The following is a 22,681-nucleotide window of genomic DNA, read 5'->3' as shown; positions in this document are numbered from 1 at the left end:
TAGTGAGTTTGACTCCCTTGAATATTACAACTGCCTACAATTTAACTTGTTAAATTGTCTAATAAATATGGGAAGGATTCCTTAAATAATTAGTTTAAAGTAACATTTTTCAGAGAAAATTCCCCAAATCTACTAAATGTTTAAATCCTCAAATTTTGTTAGAGTCGCTGAGCAGGCAAATGAGTCTGGATTCATTTGTTATCACATAAGAAAAGGATCCTCTCTTTCCAGTCAGCAGCCTTCTCTGAATCAGAAAGTGCATTCTTGCTTTAAAATACTTGATTTTCAGATGTTTGGAAAGAATTCAAATACCAGTTCTACAACAGGCTTTATTAAGGCTCTTTTACTCTCCTTGCTTGCTCTGAGTTCCTGTCACACAAGCTTTTCAGGGTTGGTTTGATTGATTGATTGATTGATTGATTGATTGATTGATTTTTTTAATTGCTTCTCAACTTTTTATTTCTTTGGTCTGAAATTCATGCTACTCCCTTTTTCTTGTATTATTGATTGGCTGAATCTCAGCTCTTGCTACCTTAGGAAAGCAGTCCCTTATGGAATAGAATAAGCCAGGTCCCTATTTCCATATTTTTATACCACCCTACACATTGCCTCCATTGGGAAAAAGAAAATTACTACCACTTAGTGATGTAACTGTTAATCAATGTGCTTCTCTCCCAATAGAGTATAAGTCCGTAAAAGCAAAAGCAGGATTTTTTATTTGACCCTGGTGCTAGGGATGAATAAAATATTTTATTTGATTCATCCCTAGCACCAGGCACAGTGTCTGGTGTAGAGTAGATGCTCATAGTTACTAGATAGTTACTAGATACAAATCAATGCACACACGTACAAATGGATGACGCTTCTTTGGGTATTTATACCAGGGTGCCAAAAAAATGTACACATTTTAAGATACGTTGTCTATGTATCACTTTTTGAAGTTGAATTGAGTTACGGTAGCAATGTGTAGTATGACGTTTGCTCAAAAGATGGCGTTCATCAAATGAATGTGTTAGCGTCATTCATCGTATTATAGTTTTAATACAGTTTTTTCCTTTCTTAAAATGTGTATACACCTTTTTGGCACCCTCTGCATTTAGGGAAGAAGCACCATTTTCCAGATAACCACAATGGTTTTCGTATCTAACACATCCGACATTAAAATAGGCACAGTTAAAAGTGGCACGCCTGGGGACAAGTAGGTGACATACTGGCTGGTGTGGTGGAGCTGCATTTCATTTTATTATCATTACTATTTTATTTCTCACTCTTGTAGGGCAACACCTGTGCAGTGTCCATCCCAATTTGCATCACCCGGTGGTGATTGCTGAAGGAGAGCCTCTGAATTAAGACCTTGATTGGATGACTGCTCAAGATCCTTTTTTCCCCCCCCACACATCTCCTTTTCCCTTTGTAAATAATCTGGGATTCTTTTTTCATTCTCTCATTTGTCTAACTTGACAATCTGCTCTATGCATTTCCTTGGAATCAGCACTAAGGATGCTATCAGTCAAAATCATTTGGCAAAACAGGATGTTGCCCATGGAGCAGCAAGAAAGGTTTCAAGGTCAAGGAAGGCAGTCACAGGGTTTCCAGGCCCTGACGCTTGTCATTGCTGCGCCCTTCACCCTGCCTCCACCCCTGCACGGCAGCCCTCCCCTCCCCAAACTGCAGCATGCTCCCCCGCTCTTCTCAGACACCCATGTGTTTTGGACATGAGGTGAGGGGGTGGAGGCGGCGGAATGGGGACGTAATAGCAGGTTTGGGAGAGCAGGGCAATCACAGCGCCAGAAAATAGATGACAGCAGCGGGAGGCAGTGGGAAGGCCTGCTGAGAGTGGAGACAGACAGCATTTATATCCCAACCGTATGTCTCCCAGGCCAGTTTTGGCTCCGACTTCTCCCTTACCATGCTGGTGTTCCCTCTGTCTGGAATGTCCTTTTCACTTGGACTATGCATCCTGTCCTCCAAGACCCAGCTCAAAAATCACCTGTGACCCCCATATTATTCAATCCTGCCCCAATGTGCCATTTTGACTTTACATCAGTTTTCATGGATGTATTTCCATGTTTCATTCCTAGTAGACTGTGAGTGCCTAAGAAGTAAGTGTTTCGGTTTATTTGCATACATATTCTCAGAATGTGCCTGGCTTAGGATAGATGCTGAGTAAATATTTGTTGAAAGAAAGAAGGAAGGAAGGGAGGAAGGGAGGAAGGAATGTATGTGTGTGTGTGTGTGTGTGTGTGTGTGTGTGTGTGTGTGTATACATATATATATACATATATACATATATATACATACACACATATATACATATATACATATGTATATACATATATACACATATATATGTGTGTGTATATATATGCATATATATGTGTATATATATGTATATATGTATATATATCTAGTAAAACATTGGGCATTAGAAATTCTTGGGTTTTGGAGACAAACTCCCAATTCCTCTCTTATTACCTTATGTTTTATGAAATTTTTGTAAATATCTAAACCTTGGTTTTCTCATCTGTCAAACACAGAATACATATATAAAGAACCTCATTTAGTGCCTAGGGTAGATTTAGGACTCATCACCTCCTGTCCCCACCCTTTCTCCCACAAGCATATGGACCTAGGATAAAGTATATACCTATTGTTTATAAGTTAGGTGATAAAAATTGCATTTGTTTTATGCTTTTATTTTATTTTATTTTCCAAATAACATCTGAACTAAGTGGTGGCACTACTTACCATTGAAAGAAAATCATTCCATTTGTATCACCATTTAAGCTGGTAATCTATCTGGAGGATTTTGGCAGTCCCTTCCAAAACTGGCTCATGACTGAAAGATAAGAGGAGCCCTCTAAACTCCTGAATGAGATTTTCATGGGATTTCTCACACAGCGGCCAACAGGTTCTGTATTTTTTGCTTAAAATTTCCCAAGTCACCCCAGTGTCTTCCACTGGCTACTACGACTCATCTGAAGCTTCTCCATTACCACTGAGCTTCAGAAATGGAAGAACGGACACTCGTCACAGGGCTAGTGTGGGTGAGCAGCTCTCTCCATTCAGGCTTTAACTTTTGCTCTACACTCACACCTGTGATCAGTAAGGCCGATTTCTTGATTCTCGCTTTTCTGATCACTTACGCGGGATAAAAAGAAGCCTGGTGCACTTATATTAAGAAATAGAGTGTAACTCACAGGCCCCGGCATACCATAGTGACTCAGTAAATGTGTTTCCTTTGATCTGACCTCTGATAACATCTGATCTGAGCCCTGCCAGATCATGTGGTCATAAACCCATCTCGTCCTGTCCTTCCACCCTTTGAAAATCATTTCTCCATGCACATACAAAGAAGCTAGATCATTCTTGTAGGTACACACACTGAGGGTCTCAAGAGCCTGAGAATGGATATAATGAAGCTACTAATCCACCACTTCCATAAAGGACCCCAAATAATCCCTGTCCTTAAGGTCACAACAGTGGCAGCTATAGGAAAGCGCTGAGTTTTTTCTTTTTTTTTTTTTAATCTCATAAAGATTAAAAAACCAAAAGAAACCTGCAGCTTTCCTAAAAGATGGCAAGGATAATTTTGATAATCCAAACAAGTATTACTTGTTGAATATTACGTGTAAAATTGAGTATCTCATTCTCAAAGGGAAATAGCTTCTCCCACCTATTAACTGCGTGAGACAGAGGGAAATTACAATTTTTTGACGGTACCTATTGCATGCATTTAATGAAGTGTTTTGATATAGTGTTAACTTATTAAATTCTTACAAAGACCCTGTAAGATATGTATGATCATACACACAGTAATGATTAGGAACCATAGTTAAGTAGAATAAATATATGCCCAGATGCAAAATCATAAGATATGGCATTACCAATAGTTGAACCCAATTTGCTTTATTACTTTATAATATGCAGCCTAACCAAGCATACAAATGTTGGGTTACAATAAACCCCAAGTATATCCATCTATATAATATGTGAATTATTTGCATGTTTCTGAAAAAAAGATTTTGCTGACTACGGAAATGCATTATCATATGAAAGAATACCAGACAATTGTCATGTCTTGAAGATTCCCTACTTCTTTCTCTCCTCCTCTCTCCACCTGACAAACTCCTTTTCAGAATCTAATGTCCCATGTATGAAACTTCCCAAATCCAAACTCATCCCAGATAGATTTAATCTATTGTGTCCCTATATTCTCATAGTATATCTTACTCTACTTGTTTTACTATCTAGATATTAATAACCTACCTGTAAGTACTATTCTAAATTCCATTAGACTTCTAGCTCTTGGAGGGTAGAGTTTAGGTCACACTATATGAACCTGCTACTTTAGATAAAAATTAGGAAATAAAAATTTCTATAGTTCATATTTACTATATCCTACTTAATTTTATATCTATCATAGACCCTAGAATGATGCCTAATTTACAAAAAAACAAACAAACAAAAACAACTTTAGTTAATACATACTCTGTGCCAGGAAATCCACCTGACATCGTAAACATTATGTCAATTATCATCATGATAATTACCTGTCATTTTCTTGTAACAATTTTATAGATAACAATTGTGCAGCTCACAATATTTAAGAAAACATTTTAAATTATTTTTAGATACTTATTGAGTCTATTATCTTTGGTCTTACTCTGAGATTTATTCAATTTCTACTATTGAAGCTTGCTAGATATATACTCATAAAGTGAAATCAAATACTATTAAGGTGAAACAAAAGTGGGAATTTGTGAATTTTAGAATATCATTTTTATACGTTTTTGCTGAGATCTGAAACACAAATGTAAATTCAAAATTTAGTTTTCAATATATGAGTATCAGGTAGAAGTGCCATTGTTCTTATCCTTTCAGATGGAAAATCTTGTTTCAACATTGTTTATCTTAATTTTATTCACATAGGATCCCAGCTGCTTGTTAATACATGCCTGTTTGATCAAAAATTAATCAGAATGGGGAACATAAGTCTGCTTTCTGGTTCCACAATGAAATGTGTGTTTATTATGCAAGGGACATGGTCGTTGTCCCCATACATCTATTGCAACTGCCTGAGCACGTGTCCCAGAGACTGTTTCAAGGGTTAGAGGAAGGAGTCTGGTGAAAGAATTATCTCGATAATGATGTATCCTACTCTTCCTCCTCGTTGCTTCTCCTCACACAAAATACATTGTCTCAGCAGTTCTTTCTCTTCTCTCATTTCTTTTGCAATATATGTGTGAATAGAAACAATTAAGAGAGGGAGAGAGACGGCAAGAGGAGAAAGAGAGAGGGAGAGGGGGAAGGAGGGAGAGAAAGAGGGAGGGAATGAGGGAGGGAGAGAGAAAAGAGAAGGGGGGAGAGAGAGAGAGGGAGGGAGAAGGAGGAGAAGGAGAAAGAAAAGGAGAAGAAGGAGAAGAATAAGAAAAGAGATTGATGATTTAAGGATGAAGGAGGATTTGAACTGATAAACCATCAAATTGCATTTGCCCTCTAGATGTCTCACCCTAACCCAACTTTGAGCTTTCCAACTGCAAGATAATAACCAACTATGTAAAAATAATATGTGACAAAAGAACTATCAAAATATATGAATACTAAAACTGTGCAGACTGAACACTTTCAGCTCTAATTATGCGGGTATACAAATCAGCCAAAGCAGCTGTTTTGAGGACTGCATTTCATTGACTTCAGATTAGCGAAGATTTGAAAAGGCATTCATGGACTGTGACACTGCGTCTGTCTTTTTCATCCCTGAAAGACCGTTCTGTGAGACAGTGTTATGATTCAAATGTCATTCACACTGGAGCAGCAGGAACAAAGCAGGATTTCCAATAGAAGATCTAATTAAGAGAATAATATTTGCTTATTGTCAGTGCCTAATTAGTTTCCCCTGTATTCATGTTTATAAAGGTGGCCCTGTTATAATTACAGTTCAACAAGAAGTAGTTATGTAATGTGTCCCATTGTAAAAAAAAAATATAGCTAAGCTACTTGAAGGTCTTCTCCCTTCTTCCTTTACACTTAACCAACACACACACAATAGAGATATCAAATAGTTACATTTCACTCATTACTTTTCTCTTCACAGTGTGAGACACACACTAATAAGTTCAGTGGGAGGAAAAAAATACTATTATTCTCCCATTCAATAAGTCAAACTTCTGCAGCATAAAGCTTGTGAATTTGGAGGGTTATTGGAAGTTCACTGTAGGTTTTCTTGCATTTTAAAAATGATACTTCTCTCTGCCTCCCTCGCTTTCTGCAAAAGGATAATAGCAGTTGACTAAGAGGAAAATGACATAGACATGAGTTGCAAATGCATGCAAAAATACCCCAATTGTAAGGCTACTCTCTGTTCATGGGGAGGTAAATTAGGATCAAAAGCAACAAAATGATTTTCTGTGCTGACATCTAAAAAGAGAATTTAGATCATGTCAGTTTACTAGTTGTCTGTAAGAAAATGTGTTAAATTCAGTCAGAAACATAGAAGACCCTAGACATCTGATCCCTGCAGACTCTCAATCTTTTTTTGCCATATTTCTTTAATACCCTAACCTGCAATAGTTTAGTATAATTGCAGAAGAGGATAACGTTATGTGCTGTTACAAGTAAGTTGTAAAACGTCAGTGGCTTAACCAAACAGCGTTTTATTTTTATTCATGAAACTGTAAACTGAGGATGTTCCTGACCACCAGACGATTTATCTCCTCCACATGATGATTCAGGCCCCAGGTTGACTCCAATTCCCAAACTGTAAGATTTCTTTTCCAACCAAGAGAGAGACAATGGACAAAAAAAAAAAACAAAAAAAAAAAAAAAAAAAAAAAAACCAAAGAATAAAACTTAAAAGTCTGGTGCAGAAGTGACCGCCATCCCTTCTTCTTACTTTTCACTGGTAAGAATGAAGTCACAAGGTGTGTGCCTAGGAACTGTGGCTGGTTGCTCAGCAACCTTCTTCCCGTGACAATCCCAGATGATGAAAGAGAAGCACAAATTCTGTTGCAGAGCTCACCGTCTTTTCTACATCATTCCTATGGAATGTGCTGCTTCATTACTCTGCCATTTCATTTGGTGAATTCTCACTCAACCTTCCAACTATGCTCAAGCGTAATTTCTCTTTACAGCCATCTGTTATCTGCTCAGACAAGATAAGAAATTGCTTCTTCCTTACAACTCTCACATCTGTAAATATTTCTACTAGAGTAGGTAAAATGTGTGTGTCTAACTATTTAATTGGCTGTCTCTTATGGTCATTTCTAATATTTTGCTCACTTCTACTCACTCTCCCTGAGTTGTTCCTTCCTCCTTCATTGATTCAATTATTATTCATGTTTCGATGAATTCTACATCTTTATCTCTAGAGTAAAGCTTTCTTTAGATCTCTAAGCTCATAAAGCATTAGGGTTCTCAGAGAAACAGAACAACAGAGACTAGATAGGGAGGTAGATAGATAGATGAATAGATAGATATAGATATAGATATAAATTTATTATAAGATATTGACTAATGCAATTATGGAGGCTGAGAAGTCCCACAATCTGCTGGAGACCCAAGAAAGCCTTTAGCATAGTTCCAAGGCCTGAGAGCCAGTCAGCAAATGTAGATTCCAGTCTGGGTCTGAAGGCCTGAGACCCAGAAATGACAACAGCGGAATACTGAAGTCCCAGCTCCAGTAGTCAGGTGGAGATTGAATTCAACCTGCTTCTGCCTGCCTTTTTGTTCTATTCAAGCCCTCAGTAGATTGAGTGCTGCCCACCCACACTGGGGAGTAACATCAGATTTACTTAGTCCACTAATTTAAATGCTAATCTCTTCCAAAAACACCCTCACAGACACACCAGAAATGATGTTTAACTAACTCTCTGGGTATCCCTTGTCTCCATGTAGGTATTGTTATATGTGATATTACATGTGATTGTTATATGTGATGGTGAGTTGTAGGTATCAAATCAATAGCTACAGTTCACTATCATATATAACAATACCTACGTGGAGACATTGAATGTGAATGTATGGTTATCTGTTGCTACATCAAACCACCTTAAAACTTAGTGGCATAAACAACCCTTTTAGAGTGCTTAAAATCTTGTGGTTCAGGGCTCTAGAACCCTGAACAAGAGCAAGAAGGGGTGTCTCATCTCTGCCCCACATGAAGTGACGTCTTCTACTGGGGTGACTCAAATGTCTGGGGATCGCTTGGTTTGGTGAAGTGAGTGTGTACGTTTGCGCCCTCAGTTCTGACTGTGAGCTTGAAGTCTTGGTGCCTTTACCTGTTAGTTTGGATAGTTTGATTATCCAAGTAGGCTTTGTCTCTCACACATCCAATACATGCACAGGGGTACCTGGAACAATCTCTTTCTCAACAGCATTTTTTTTTTTTTCACTTTTGTGAATCTTTTGCTGGGGTTAAAAGTTTTATTTTAGAGACAACCAAGTCCTTACTCTTTTATGATTTCTCTAAATTATCCTCAAAATCTCAACAGTTCATTCTTTAGTTCAACTTCATCTTGCCATATGTTAACATAGTAAGCTTGAGGAAGCTAATTGCTATATTTTTAATCTGTTGCCTACAAATTTCCCAGCCAGATCCAGGAGTCCATCAGGTACTTTTTCTCTTTTCCACATTTCCTTGTGCTACAGTGTCTCCAAACATTCTGCCACTACATGACAAGTGTCTCTTTTTCTCCAGCCTCTAGTAACGTTTCCCCTCATTGTTCTTCAAGACCTCCTCAGGGGTCTTCTTAAAGAACTTCCGGCTTCCATGCACTCTTCCAAAGTCAATGACACATGCTTGAAATTGTAGTATGGTGGCATATCACTTCCGGATAACCAATTTCATTATGACTAACTATTGCTGTGTCACAAAGTGCTCCCAGATTAGCACATAATTCAACAACTGTTCTGTTATGCTTGTAATTTTGTTTTGATTAGGAATTTAGGTAGTGCCCAGTACGGATGCCTTTTCTCTTCTTTGCAATGACTTGGACCCTCAGCTGGGGTAGCTTGATTAGCTGGAGATTGGCTGAGACAACTTGGTCAGAGCCCTAATCCTCTAATTTTACAACTTCAGCTTATCCTTTGGTCTCTATTTATAGTCTCTCTAACTAGGTAAGGATCCCGTCCCCTCTCATTTATACACCCCGGAGTTCCCCTATTATCATGGACTTCCTATCCATAGCACCACTCATTTTACTGAAGAAAAACACACAAAAACAACTGTGTTGTCATGCTTCTTTATCTTATGATACTGAAATCTCGGTGAAGGGAGACATCATGTTCTTGGTCACCATTACTTCTCCACCACTAACACATCGCCTGTTACACAGCAAGTTCTCACGAAATGTTTAATGAATTTTGAAACCATTGATTGCTTTTTAGTTCCCGCTGGAAAACAATTATCTCAGTGGCAGTACATCTCAGTGACACAGATGTATATCTGTCCAGATCGAAACATATACAGAACTTATCCACGATATATTAAGACAGGGTAGCTAGCAGGAAACCCAAGTCATGGTGAAGAATGGGGAGACAAAGGTTTTAACCAGTAAGACGGTAATCAGAATATCCTGCAAGGCCAGAGAGAATGAATTACAATAGCAAAAGTTGTGATGAAAGTGATATTGCTGAAAAACAAAAACTGACAGAACACTGAAGTAAATAGTTCAGTACGAAGGCTGTGGACAGATACATTGCCCCTGCTGTTTTTGCTTGGGGAAAGGAAGTTCACAGATACAACAATTTGAAGGAGTTTTTTAGATTGTCCCCAATTAATTGCGGACTATGGTAAGCAACCTAGCATTTCCAGTATCATCTCTTTTACGCAAATATCTCTGTAAATAAGGACCCAGAAAGCCATTCACTTGTCTTCCAATGAGCTTACTAGAATATTCATGGGATTACTTTAAACTGGTGTTTGGATGTGACTGGAAATAGATAGGAGTAAGTAAGTTGGAATGAAGTCAAAGAAAGCCATCAATGAAAAAGAATAGTGGATAACGATATTTAGGTAAAGTCTAAGCCATTGCCATTTCTAGAAGTATTAAAATACATTTTTGTTATTAATTCAGTATTGAATTTGAATATAATTATACAGTTGGACTTAGGTCAGTGGGACAGAGTAAAGTCCTTTGTCAACTTAAATAAAAAGGGATCTGAAAGTCATATTGAAAACAGGTTCTCAGTTTTAGACTCTGTCTTTTGTTCAAATGCATTAACATATATTTTTTTTTAAATATATTGGGGTGACAATTGTTAGTGAAATTTGATTTCAGGTGTACAATTCTGTATTACATCATCTATAAGTCCCATTTTGTGTTCACCACCCAGAGTCAGTTCTCCTTCCATTACCATTTGATCCCCCTTACGCTCATCTCCCACCCCCTACCCCCTTACCCTCTGGTAACCACTAAACTATTGTCTGTGTCGATTTTCTAATGCATCAGACACCCCACACCTGAGGCCCTCTGTGGAAAAGCTTCCCTGGATTGCGTGTGTCTTGTTTGCCCAGTTGAACACCTGTGTTAATGAGATCTTAGCCAGTGGCCAATCACTAGACCATCAACAAGATCGGCTCATTTCTCTAGGCATAGACTGAACGACTAAATCCACATGGATTATTCTATGATTATGTTCACATATACACACAACATTGATCCTCATCCTTACTGTGCTAGCTCATCACTGGGTTGTCTGTGGTAAAAATTAAATGAATTAAAGGATTTGTTGGAAACTATAGGATAACAGAGGTTTCCTAAATCATAATCCCTTCATATTTTCCCGCAAAAGCATATGAGTCAACAAGAAGAGCAAATAATCCATCACCTACAATCTCCCACATAATTATACTACAGAGAATTCTATAATCTTTAAGTTATAACAAACAAGCAAAGAACTATTAAACACCAGTTGACCCAGCTCTAGAATCCACACTAAAACGAAGTCAGGAAGAGAAGGTAACTGATGTCCACTATTATAGAACACAGATACAAACCATCTTAAGGGGGGGAAAGTGCCATGTCAATAGGGGAAATAATGAGAACATATCTGAAATCTAGGGGATTATGGCACTTGATATTGTGAAAATGGAAGAAAGTACATATTTTTTAAGAAAGTACATTTCTTAATGATCTGTACTTCATTGTGCTAAAAGAACGAGACACTCTGAAGCTAAGAAACCAGCAAGTCACCCAAACTCTTCACTCTGTCAATATAAAACCACCTATTATCACTTGTGCAGGATAATATAAAACATTTCAAATTTAATAAAAGATGTCTAATCAGGTTCTAATCAGGTATACTATATAGATTTAATATAAGAAGAAAATTTAGCATTAGAACATATTTCAATTGATGAAGAATTTTCTCCCCCAGAATACTCAACCTCAATACATAAGTAAACTGTACCATAATATTTCAACTTGAACTAAATATACATTTAAGTCTTTAAAGTAGAAAGTAAAACAACTTGAGTCCTAGAATTATAGACTCAGGAAAAAAATAAGATAAAATGGCCCAAAGTGAGAAAGATGCAATAGGAAAATTGACCAAATTTAAGAAAAAAATTAAAGACAGGGGGAAAATAAGAAAAATAAAAAATTGCAAGTAAAGAGAAATCATAAATATGCCCATTTTCAATAGAATCAATTGAAAATATCATAAAAGGAATTGACGAGAGTGATGAAATTAACATAAAGCAACTAGACAGTGATGGATATAAAAGATTGCTAAGGACGATCCATCCTTGACGAAGAAACACTTAACTGTTGAGGAGAGCTAATATTTAAAATATAATCCAAGAAAATGTTGGGGCTATAAAAGCAGACCTGAATATTTGTATTTAAAAGCGTACTGTGTATGTGGGAAAACTGACCTGGAGTTATCAACTGTGAGACATAATATAGCAAAAATATGAGACTCGAGAAATTCTGAATAGTTAAAGTGACAGTGACCATACAGTTTGAAATTACAAAACTTAGATCATAACCAGAAAAAAATTAAGATGGGAAGAAAGGAAGGTTGGACAGAGGGAAAGAACAATTACACTATACACAATTAACCCCTTTAGCATAATTAGAAGACAGATAATTCAACTTACCGAAAATACAAGGATGGCGAATATCTAACTATGCCAAAAAGTAGGAAATGCTCAAAGAAAAAATTCTATTTTTCTATGTCAAAAGGACACAGGAACCAGCTTGAAAAGGCTACTACTGTCCAAATCTTGGATAACTTGACATCGACAATACTACTGCTAATAATAGCACTGAATTATAATACACAGCCTTATTCAAAATAAATTATCAAAAACCCAGTTTTCTCCAGGCAAGTGTTTAACTGCCCAAACCAGAAATCTCTTTCTTTTCCATTCTCCTCGCTACTTACTGTTTGCTGTGCTGGTGACACATTGTCAAGCTTGTGGTGTTACACCCGGCAAAACTGAGGAAATCAAGGACTTTCTGCTCACAGATGAAATGATACCAAATCTGCTAAGATCAAGAAAAATAAGGATAATGTGAAGTTTAAAATTCAATGTAGCAGGTACCTTTAATACTTCAGTCATCACAAAGAGAAGGCAGCAAAACTGAAGCAGTCCCTCTCCCCTGGTTTGGCTGTGGAAGAGCTGAAATGAAGCAAGTACTCTGATTTTAACTTTATTAATTTAAGAAAAAATTATTTATCAAAACTTTTTTCTACAAAAATGTCTTTATAAAAAATATTCTATGTGAAAAAAATTCTTTATAAAGAAACACAAGAAAGGAAGAAAGAGGAGGTGAAAATGAAAAACAAGACAAAGCAAAACTTTTGGGAGGAATAAAAATGCTAGTTAGTAATTGTATAAAAAAAGATATAATTTTTATTTTAAATCATTATTTTGTAGGTACCAATGTGATCATTATTCCAGGCAGTGGTCAAATGCTTAAATAAAATTGTTTGGGAAATAGCATATTTACATGCTTCCCAATGTATAACCTCACACTAAAACCCCTTAATTGTAAACTTCTCAAAGTATAACACCACAGTATAACCCTTAATTATAAAAGGAAAAACAAAAATTTTGGAATGGAATGTTCTGGCAGACACCACCTTACCAGGTGATTTTGTAAAACCAATAATGAGAATATGTTTTTGGCAGGAAAACCTCTTGCCAAACTTTTGAGCTCTGCTATGAATAACACATTTTACAAATTATGAAACGGGCTCAGAAATTTCAAGATTAAAGAAAACTGAATTCTCCATTGAGATCTGGCAAACGAACTTGAGCCTTTCTAGTTGCAAAGCTATTATGGATTGGTCAGGCCTATCTAAAGACTTTGCCGAGACCTCCAGTAGGTAAATAGTCTACTACTGATCCTCAAATGGTCTCCCAGGGACTGTAACTCACATACTTGAAAATCTTAGAGAATATCATTCCTAATTTGCCTAAGTAGCATACCTTCTGTCTGGACAAGCGCTTACAAGAAAATATTACTTAACTAGTAATTAATTACCCCTACTGGATTTCCCCTATCTCTCTTCCTAGATTCTGAACTTCAATAGGAAAGAGGTGGTGGTTTTCTTATCCGTCCTTTACCATCACAGAGTAGAATTCCTGGCCCCATGCATTTACTCAGTCACTAGTGATATGATTTAAATTCTATTAATAGATGCCTGCTCCCCAACAGGGTTAGGAGATACTAAGCACAGAGAAGCTATTTACTCCCCCATTAACTTGTTTTTATACTTTATTTTCTCTAAGCTACTTTAACATCAGCTTTCAAGGTTCTAGTTTAATACACAACTAATTAATGAAGCCCATTTGGAGCCCGACAACCTCTATTTTAGGTGGTAAGGAATTTCATATAGATACATACATATATACATATATATAGATATAGATCAGTGATATTATATATTAGGTTGGTGCAAAAGTAATTGTGTTTTTTGCAATTATTTTTAACTTTTTTTTGCAAACCATATATATATGTGTGTGTGTATATATATATACACACACATATATATACATATATACACATATATACATATATATACACACACACACACATATATATATACACATATATATATATATATATATATATTTATGTTTTATGGTTTTTTTATCCTTAACAAAATGTAGTTAAGGGTGGAAAATTGCATTTCCCTATATTATCTATCAATACCATGCATAATCATCATGCATGCTTGAAAATCTCTGGGTCTTACCTTTAATTCAGGTTTAAGACTCTAAATCTTAATGATCAAATTATAGAGATATTTAGCTCTGATCTTAGCAGCCAGGAAAGAAGGACAGCGAAGAAAAAGAGAACACATTTGAAGCCTATGTTCTACAAATGTTTTACATAATCATAGCCCCTCAAAGTAGATACCCCGACTTTAATTTTATAGATGAAGAAACAGCGAATGTGAAAGATGTGGTACTTCCTTCACTCTTGGTCACGTGAAAAGTAACTGTAAATGTGAAGTTCCAATTCTTCCATAGTCCTTCATCTTTCTGCCACTCCATTGTGTGTTGACAAGGTAGCCATTGTGAATTTGGGCTCATACGCTAGTTCCGATGGCGTACTCTTCCTGAAGACTGGCATTTCGACCATCACAAGTACACGTTAAGTTATTTAAACTTGAGATGTGTGGAGATATACCTTCCTATTTGTTGAGTCAACGCAATGTCTGGAGCCTGACGCACTCTACTACCCTTAGACGTTCGAATTGTATGTCGTGCTGGAGAATGTTTCAGGTAACTTTGTTCTGCTTGAAAAACTCATACGCCATGTTCTTCCACTAATGACCCTGCTACCTCATGCTCAGCTGGGAGGACAATGGGGCTCCTGCGGCAATCACTCTCCTCCAAACTGTTGTAATCTCACCTTTGCAGCTGCATCTCTAAATGTCTGGGTCACAGTGAGAAGCAGCTGATACAGATAAATTACCAAGATGACCTTTCGCTGAGGTTGTTAGCATGATTGATAGGAGTCATTACATCAGTTAGAGATCATTATTTTTTTATTGGTAAATGAGATTGTCCCACGAAGCCACACCAATCAGGCTCTGCAATGGAGAGAAGGTCTCCTTAGAGACAGTGAGCAGTTCCTTGTCTGGACTTGTGAGAGCTTCAGTCTGAAGTCCTTAAGGCCAGAAATTATGGGCAGGATCCAAGAAATACAGCGATGGAACAGTGGTGCACAGGCTTGAAAGTACAGTGCACTAGAATCACCTGAGAGATGATTTAAGAAGCAGATAGCCACCTTTAAGAAGCAGATAGCCATGTCCTACCCCTAGAATTTCTGACTCGTCACGTTTGCACTTGGGCCCAGGAATTTGAAATTGTAACAAATCCCCAGATCGTGCTGACACTGCTGCGTCTGGGACTGCACCCTGAAAGCCATCACTTTAGAATAATGTTTGGTTCAAAACGTACAGTCCACCACCTAGGATCGAAAACTTTCTCTTTCCCTGAGAGCTTTAAATAAGTTTATTAACCATTTTGACCTCTCTAGTTTCTTCATCTGCTCAGTAGGGATAAAAATAGGATAAGTGATGAGAAGCACATAGCATAATGCCAGGCCTACAGAAAGAGTTCATAAGCAGTAGCTTTCTCTTACCTCTTGCAGAACCTCTAGATTTCTTTTTTTTCCACTCTCAGGAATGCAGTGAGAGCACTCTGAAAATCTGTAGGGTCTATCCTCGTGGCTTTGGCCAGAAAACACTTAAAGGAAGGGACAACAAATAAAATCACCAAACACTAGAGCTGAGGGAGACTTTATTTTCCAGTCTTAATTTCAACAATGGGGAAATCGAATCTCAGTAAAGCAAGGTCACACAGTGGCCTCGTGGTTCCTCAGACATTTCTCCTGTACAGAGGATCGGTTGCTTGCTTTGGCCATACAGCAGGACACGTAAATGTGCCAGATTGGTTATAGGTCAGGAAAAATATTTAGTTTCTTTTTGTGTTATTAAATCTGTGACACTTTTCTTTCCACATTCTTTCTGTAGAGGAGAGGAGCACCTCAACTCCCACTATCTTGGTGGCCACACCCATTAGCCTGTGGCCCTTTCTGCTTATGGGATGCTCAGCTTACCCTGAGGGAAGTATAAGGGACAAATCCTACAAAGACGCCAAAGGATCTAAACCACCCACAAGGTTTTCAAAGTCATGTTCTTTGACCTTTCTAATCATGTTAACCCTGATTCTAGCCACTAATTCTGATTCCTTTAAAATTGAGCCCACATAAATTTTCAACCAGGAGGTGTGTGTGGGGTGTGTGTGTGTGTGTGTGTGTGTGTGTGTGTGTGTGTCAGAATGTCTACAACATGTTTCACTTACAATAAAGGGGAATTCTGCAACAGATTGAGGAACAAGGTGCTGATTTTTTAAAAAATAAATTTCAGACTGGTTAAAGAATCATCTGAAAGGCAACCTGAATATATTAATTCATCCAACAGGCATTTATTGGACACCTGCTAAGCACTTGGTTAGTATCAAGTAGTGAGGCTACAAAGAGGAAAAAGATAAAGTCCTATCACTAAGAAGTTTGAAGCAGTGGGAATTCCCACTTGTTTTGAATTGCTGAAAGTGGGGTTTTCTGGCCTCAGAAGTTGATATTAATGAGAAAACTAATAGATAAGTGTCATATTTTAGAGATGTTCTCATGATGTGCTTTAAACTGTCTGTGTACTAGGAGTCCTGCATTATGGTGGCAGGGACAAGGAAAGATATACATTACTGGCTTTTTGCAAAACAAGTAATTATATATTGTCTTAGTCTACTCAGGCTGCTTTAACAAAATACCATAGACTGGGCGACTTAAACAACAGACATTCATTTCTCACAGTTCTGGAGGTTGGGACTTGCAACATCAAATTAATCTGGTGATAACCTTCTTCCTGGCATTTGGTAGAACACCTTCTTGCTGTGTGTTCACATGGCCTTTTCTTGGTGCATGCACAGGGGGAGAGAGAAATTCTCCTCCTCCTTTTATAAGGCCACTAATGTCCTCATGAAGCTCCCATGTTTATGACCTAATTCAACCCTAATTACCTCCCAAAACCCAATCTCCAAATACTATCACACTGTGGGGGGGAAGGGGACATAGTTAGGACTTCAAAATGAATTCTGGGGGGGGACAAAACATTCAACTCATAGCATATATATATATATATATATATATATATATATGTGTGTGTGTGTGTGTGTGTGTAGGGGTATAATTTTATTCTATTACTATGTATTTTATTTAGCTTTAGGCTCTTTTAGACTTCAAGAATCATATTATCCGAGACAACTCTTCCTATAAACTACGAAGGAAGAAACACTTAAAATATGTCAAATGCTTTTTCTGAGCCAAGCACTTTACATATATTATCTTACATAATCTCAATTCCATCATTATAGAGACCCTGGGAATTCAGAATCACTATTCCCATTTTACCAAGAAGGAAACTCAAACTTAAAGCGGCTGAGTTTTTCAGGTTTACCGAGCTAGTAAATGGCAGCGCCAGAATTTGAACCTAATAGTTCTGATGTCACACGTTTGTTCCATTACACACAAATGCCTTCCTGATTAATACTTGGCAAAGTTTGTTGCCTGAGGGTAGGAAGATTGTTGGTGACTGTCTAACAGAAGCAACTTATTCAAATTTGATTAGAAATCCATTTCTCTACAAATATAATTTGATTTCTTAGGTCAAGTCTTATGTGCCTAGTCATCCATTTGTGTCTTTCTTTTCTTTCTTTCTTTTTTCTTTCTTTCTTTCTTTCTTTCTTTCTTTCTTTCTTTCTTTCTTCCTTCCTTCCTTCCTTCCTTCCTTCCTTCCTTCCTTCCTTCCTTCCTTCCTTCCTTCCTTCCTTCCTTCCTTCCTTTCTTTCTTTCTTTCTTTCTTTCTTTCTTTCTTTCTTTCTTTCTTTCTTTCTTCTGTCTTTTTCCTTCTTTCCTTCCTTCTTCCTTCCTTCCTTCCTTCCTTCCTTCTTTCCTTCCTTCCTTCCTTCCTTTTCTTTCTTTCTTCCTTTCTTGTTTTTTATTCCCCATCAATTTTTCTTCTAGCTACCATTTTTGAGGGGCAAACATCAACAGATGCCCCTTATTCTTTGTCTTGGCAGGTCTTTGTCTATTGTATATACTTTGTGGCCCAATAGTCCTGATGAGGGCCTGACCCATATCCATCACGTGCCAGTAGGGCTTGGTATCACCCACCTCTTTAAATAGTTTCAGGCGCACATGTCCAACGGCAAATAGACATTGGCCTCTGTTGACGTTTAAGCAGTGTTCGCTGAGAAAGCCTAATAATTGTCTGAAGGATATACAGAAGTTCCCCACAATAAGGATGTCCGATAATGATGGATACTTCTTCACTGATTTGCCAGTTTGATGATGATTTTCCTTTCAAAATATCTCTGGCCCATAGGGGAAATGTTGCTTTTATCCTAATATTGTAGTTTTGCCTTATCCCATGAAAAACAATTACGCTCATCTTATGTGTATGCATCAAAATGTCTATAATATTTTTTACTTATATTAAAATGTCTTTTGGGCTAGACCCATATTTCAAAATTCTTCTCTTCATTACCATAATAAATGTTGCCATGTCAATTTGATTCTTAACCTCAGATTTCAGCTTCCATGTCTGGAAGGAATGGGGAATAAGTTTTCAAATTTGATATCAAGAAGGAGTGGGGAAAACAGGGAGACCACATTTTAAGACATAATAAATTTAAATAAAGACATATGCCATGGCACCCCTATGACATGGAGGGGGAAAAATGCTACAGCCAATAGGATGAGAAAGAACTTGGGTATAAAAACTTTTATATTGCAGATAAGATTAAAGGAGGTCTGAGGTATTAGCACCACTGTTACAAAGAAGCAGGCTCAGTTTCTTGTTGCCCATTGGATACTCTTCCATAAATGTTGCATTTCTTTGAAATCCTTATCCAATGAGTGTCCTCATCCCTCATCAGTGCCACACCCAGCCATGATAAGTAAGTGGCCTTACCCAATTTGAAGCAGTCCTTCCCATTCACTCGCGGAGGAGATTAGAATAGGTTCTGCCAATAAATGTGTGTCGTTATTAAATATGTGTAATTATGCTTGTTGGATCTGCTTGGCAGTTACAAATGGCTTGCTGATTGTACACACTGATATAAAGGATTTTTAAACTTTTTGAAACACACTGACTTCTCTCCTATCACTAGTGAGTGAGAGGTTTGGACTAAAGTTGAAGAACAAAATCCTGGAGAAGATAGAACAGGAAATAAACTAGAAACAGGTTATTTCAGTTCTTGCCAGGGACTGAGCTGTTCTCGACAAATATAAAGGGAACAAAATGAATACAAAAAATGCATTTGCCTTCACTCTGATGAGAATCTCACCATTGTGCGGAAACATTTATGATTAACATTAATATACCTATTTTTCCTTGGAGCTTTACAATATATTTTATAGATAGGTTGGGAAGAGAATAGTACTTCCATTTTTTTGGTTGAGGAAAGCTGTGACACATAATTTAGGGGAACCTGTACACTTCATTTCTCAAAGTGGCATAGCCAGGTGAGAACAAGAGAATTACGATCGCCCCAAGGATAAATTTTAGCCATACCACATGAGTCAACGTCAAGCCTCCCCCAAATTTTACCTGCACTTTAAAAAGAGAACGTGATGATTATCTAAGTGGAATTGGTCTAAGTGGAATGTTTTAGGCTCCGATTTCCTATTCATTGGCTAGAATTTGATGTCCCTTATTTATGCCTTGTCCAGTAGCCAAGCCCACTTGTGGGAGCTACCCACCCCCAGTCTTCTAGTTTGAATGATGACTCTACACCCAGCTACAGAGGTGGACACGTGACGTAGGGCAGTACAATCAGAGCATTGTGTTCCCTTGTTCATGATGATTAGTTAGGGAACCAGTCAATCATAACTGAAGAGGGTTCATTAAAATTAACCCTTGGACTCTTCCTGGAACCACAGTAGAAATACTACCTTTTCATATCAAAGCTGGAAGGATCGAAGCATGTCCTTCAAGGGGGTGGTGGCAGATCAACATTTTGAGAAATTATCCTTACTTTCAGGGGAATGAAACCTCTAAAGAAGGAAGCACGGTTGTTGGGAAAGAGACAGACAGACAGACAGAAAAGGATTTTGATATAATGAATGATCAAAGCCAATTTCAACGTCAATAAATAAATGTTTAAAGTGAAGAAAGTAAATTTTGTCAAAGCTAGAAAGGGTGAAATTGTCTTTCTTACCTCCTACAATTGATAAAATATTTACTAACATATTTGCTATATTCCTTAAACAAGTTAATTAGAAAGTATCTCAATATCAGTTTTGCTAGGCATTACATGAAATAAAATGAAGTCAGTGTCCAATTGCAATAAAAAGTTATTTCCAAAAATGCTTTATTTATTTGGCTAATGTTACTTGCCATTTAGTTCATTTTAGAAGATGTAATTGTATAATATTCCTGCTTTTATGTTTTCTTCTGTGTTAGTGAAACATGAAACAGTTTCTCTCAATTAATCAAACTGCAACATTATCAAAATTTTCACATACAGAATGGGAAATTTCCACACATCTCAATAACTATTTTGGACACTTGCAGTTAAGCACATTAAGATGCTTACTAGTGGCGAGTTGTGGAATGAGCTTTAATTAGTGAATTAGACTGTATTCATTACACTTCACCAAATGCTCATTAACAGATTGTTTGATTTTTTTTTTCCTTCCCATGCTAGGGAAAAAAAAAAAAAAAGGAAAGAAAGAAGGGTTGGGGGAACTGCTAGTTTGCCATAGCAGCAATATGCAAATGAAGTCACGTGATAGTCTTTTTTCTTACAGCTTCCTGGAGAAAAAGATCTTGTAGCACTTACCAGTAGTAATTTGTCTGGAGCTAGATTTCAGGAGGATAGACTAACTCCTCCATGGCGCTAGGGAGACCATTGGTGTATCTTTATAAAAGTCTTTTGCTTTAAATAAAGAAGGCATGTCCATTTCCGGGAAAAACAGAATTCATCTGGCATGTTATTTTGGTTGAAGGTTACCCTGATGACCTTGTCAAATTTCTTTCAGGATGCACAACAATCTAGGATGCTTCCATCCAAATTTCTTTACCTTTCTTCTGCACCAAGGGACAGAATTCCCCTGTGATCTGGTGGCTCTCTGAGTCTTTCAACTCCCTCCCCATTTTGTCTCACATGGGTCTTTCCCCTAAAATCTTTGCTTGTTTATTTCCATCTTGGTGTCTGTCTCTTGACGATGCACATAAGCATCCTAACACATAAGCAAATACGTTTATCACACAAAAACAAATTTCTCAGGCCCTAAGATTCTGCATACTCTATAACTGGCCATGATGGCAGCCGTGATGACGAACGGAGCCGTACAGGCTTCCTCTTGCTCTTTCCTGGGAGCCTGGGATGGAGAACCTGCACTTGCTGAGGGGAAGGTCAAAGAGGACTCAAGTTAGAGCTGGGCACTGAAGAGGCACAGATCCTTTAGCCATTCCTTGCCATGGTAACAATAAATCCATTTAGAAAGTTTAGCTTTTGATGAGAGTTGTTATTAGTGTATAAATGTAAAGCAATTTAATCAGATCAAGTCAATAGGCACGTTTTTATTAAATACTGTAAATATTGAAAAGTGATGGTTTGGTTAATTTATATTAGTTCAAAAGTTGCAAATCAAAAGTTGCAAAACATGTATATGTTTGCTCATATTTAATATTATATAAATAAAATTTAAACACTGTTATGAGCACCACATTTAATGTGCTAGAAATAGAGAACAAAAGAGATTGTAAAAACGGAAAAATATATAAAATATAGCAATAATATAATGTAAAATGTAATAATACAGATAATATTAAATACATAAAATACACATAATTGTTGGCCCCCAATATAATTATAATTGTCTTATTATTATTATTATAAGTATTTAGCCTTTTAAAAACACACACACACAAAAAAAAGAGAGAAAAATTAGGTGACCTTTATAGATTCTTACATGGATAACCAGTGTTAAATTTTACAGCTGATGCTATGATCTATTTTATATAAATTTTCTTATTTGCCATTTTGGACATAATGCATATAAAACCTGATATCCTGTTCATATTAGTAACTGAAAAATATAAAATGTATCTTTATTAGAAATTATTTTATATTGTTTTAACTTCCATTAATATGTATGTATCGGTCATTACTTAGCAAAAATATTAGGTTGGTGCAAAAGTAATTGCATTTTTTGCAATTATTTTTAAACTTTTAAGCCACAATTACTTTTGCATCAACCTAATATCTGCAACTATTTCTAGTCAATGTCCACCTACATTTTCTTTTGTATCATGCGCCCCTCCCCACCAATCTCCAGACCTCAGCTAATCTGACTTATAATAAAAACCAGACCTGAGAAACATAAGGCATAAACTGGCATAAACACATGAACCAGGGATAAACTGGTCTGATCAGCGTGTTTCTCCATATCAGAAACTTGAATAAAGAGCCCGAATGTGAAAACTTCTGTTGACACCGGCAGGGGGCAGGGGGCTGGGTGCATGTCATGGTCCACCGACAAGCTGAATTTATGGAACTTTTAAACAGAGACTAACAGCAGCAGCAGCAGTAGTAAGAACAGCATTATAATAATGGCAGTGAACTGCAGAGATAGCTGTGCACTTCTTT

The sequence above is a fragment of the Rhinolophus ferrumequinum genome, chromosome 15 (assembly GCF_004115265.2).
Source record: "Rhinolophus ferrumequinum isolate MPI-CBG mRhiFer1 chromosome 15, mRhiFer1_v1.p, whole genome shotgun sequence".
NCBI classification, from domain to species: Eukaryota; Metazoa; Chordata; class Mammalia; order Chiroptera; family Rhinolophidae; genus Rhinolophus; species Rhinolophus ferrumequinum.
The sequence above is the reverse complement of the archived record's forward strand: the minus strand, read 5'-3'. Positions refer to the sequence as shown.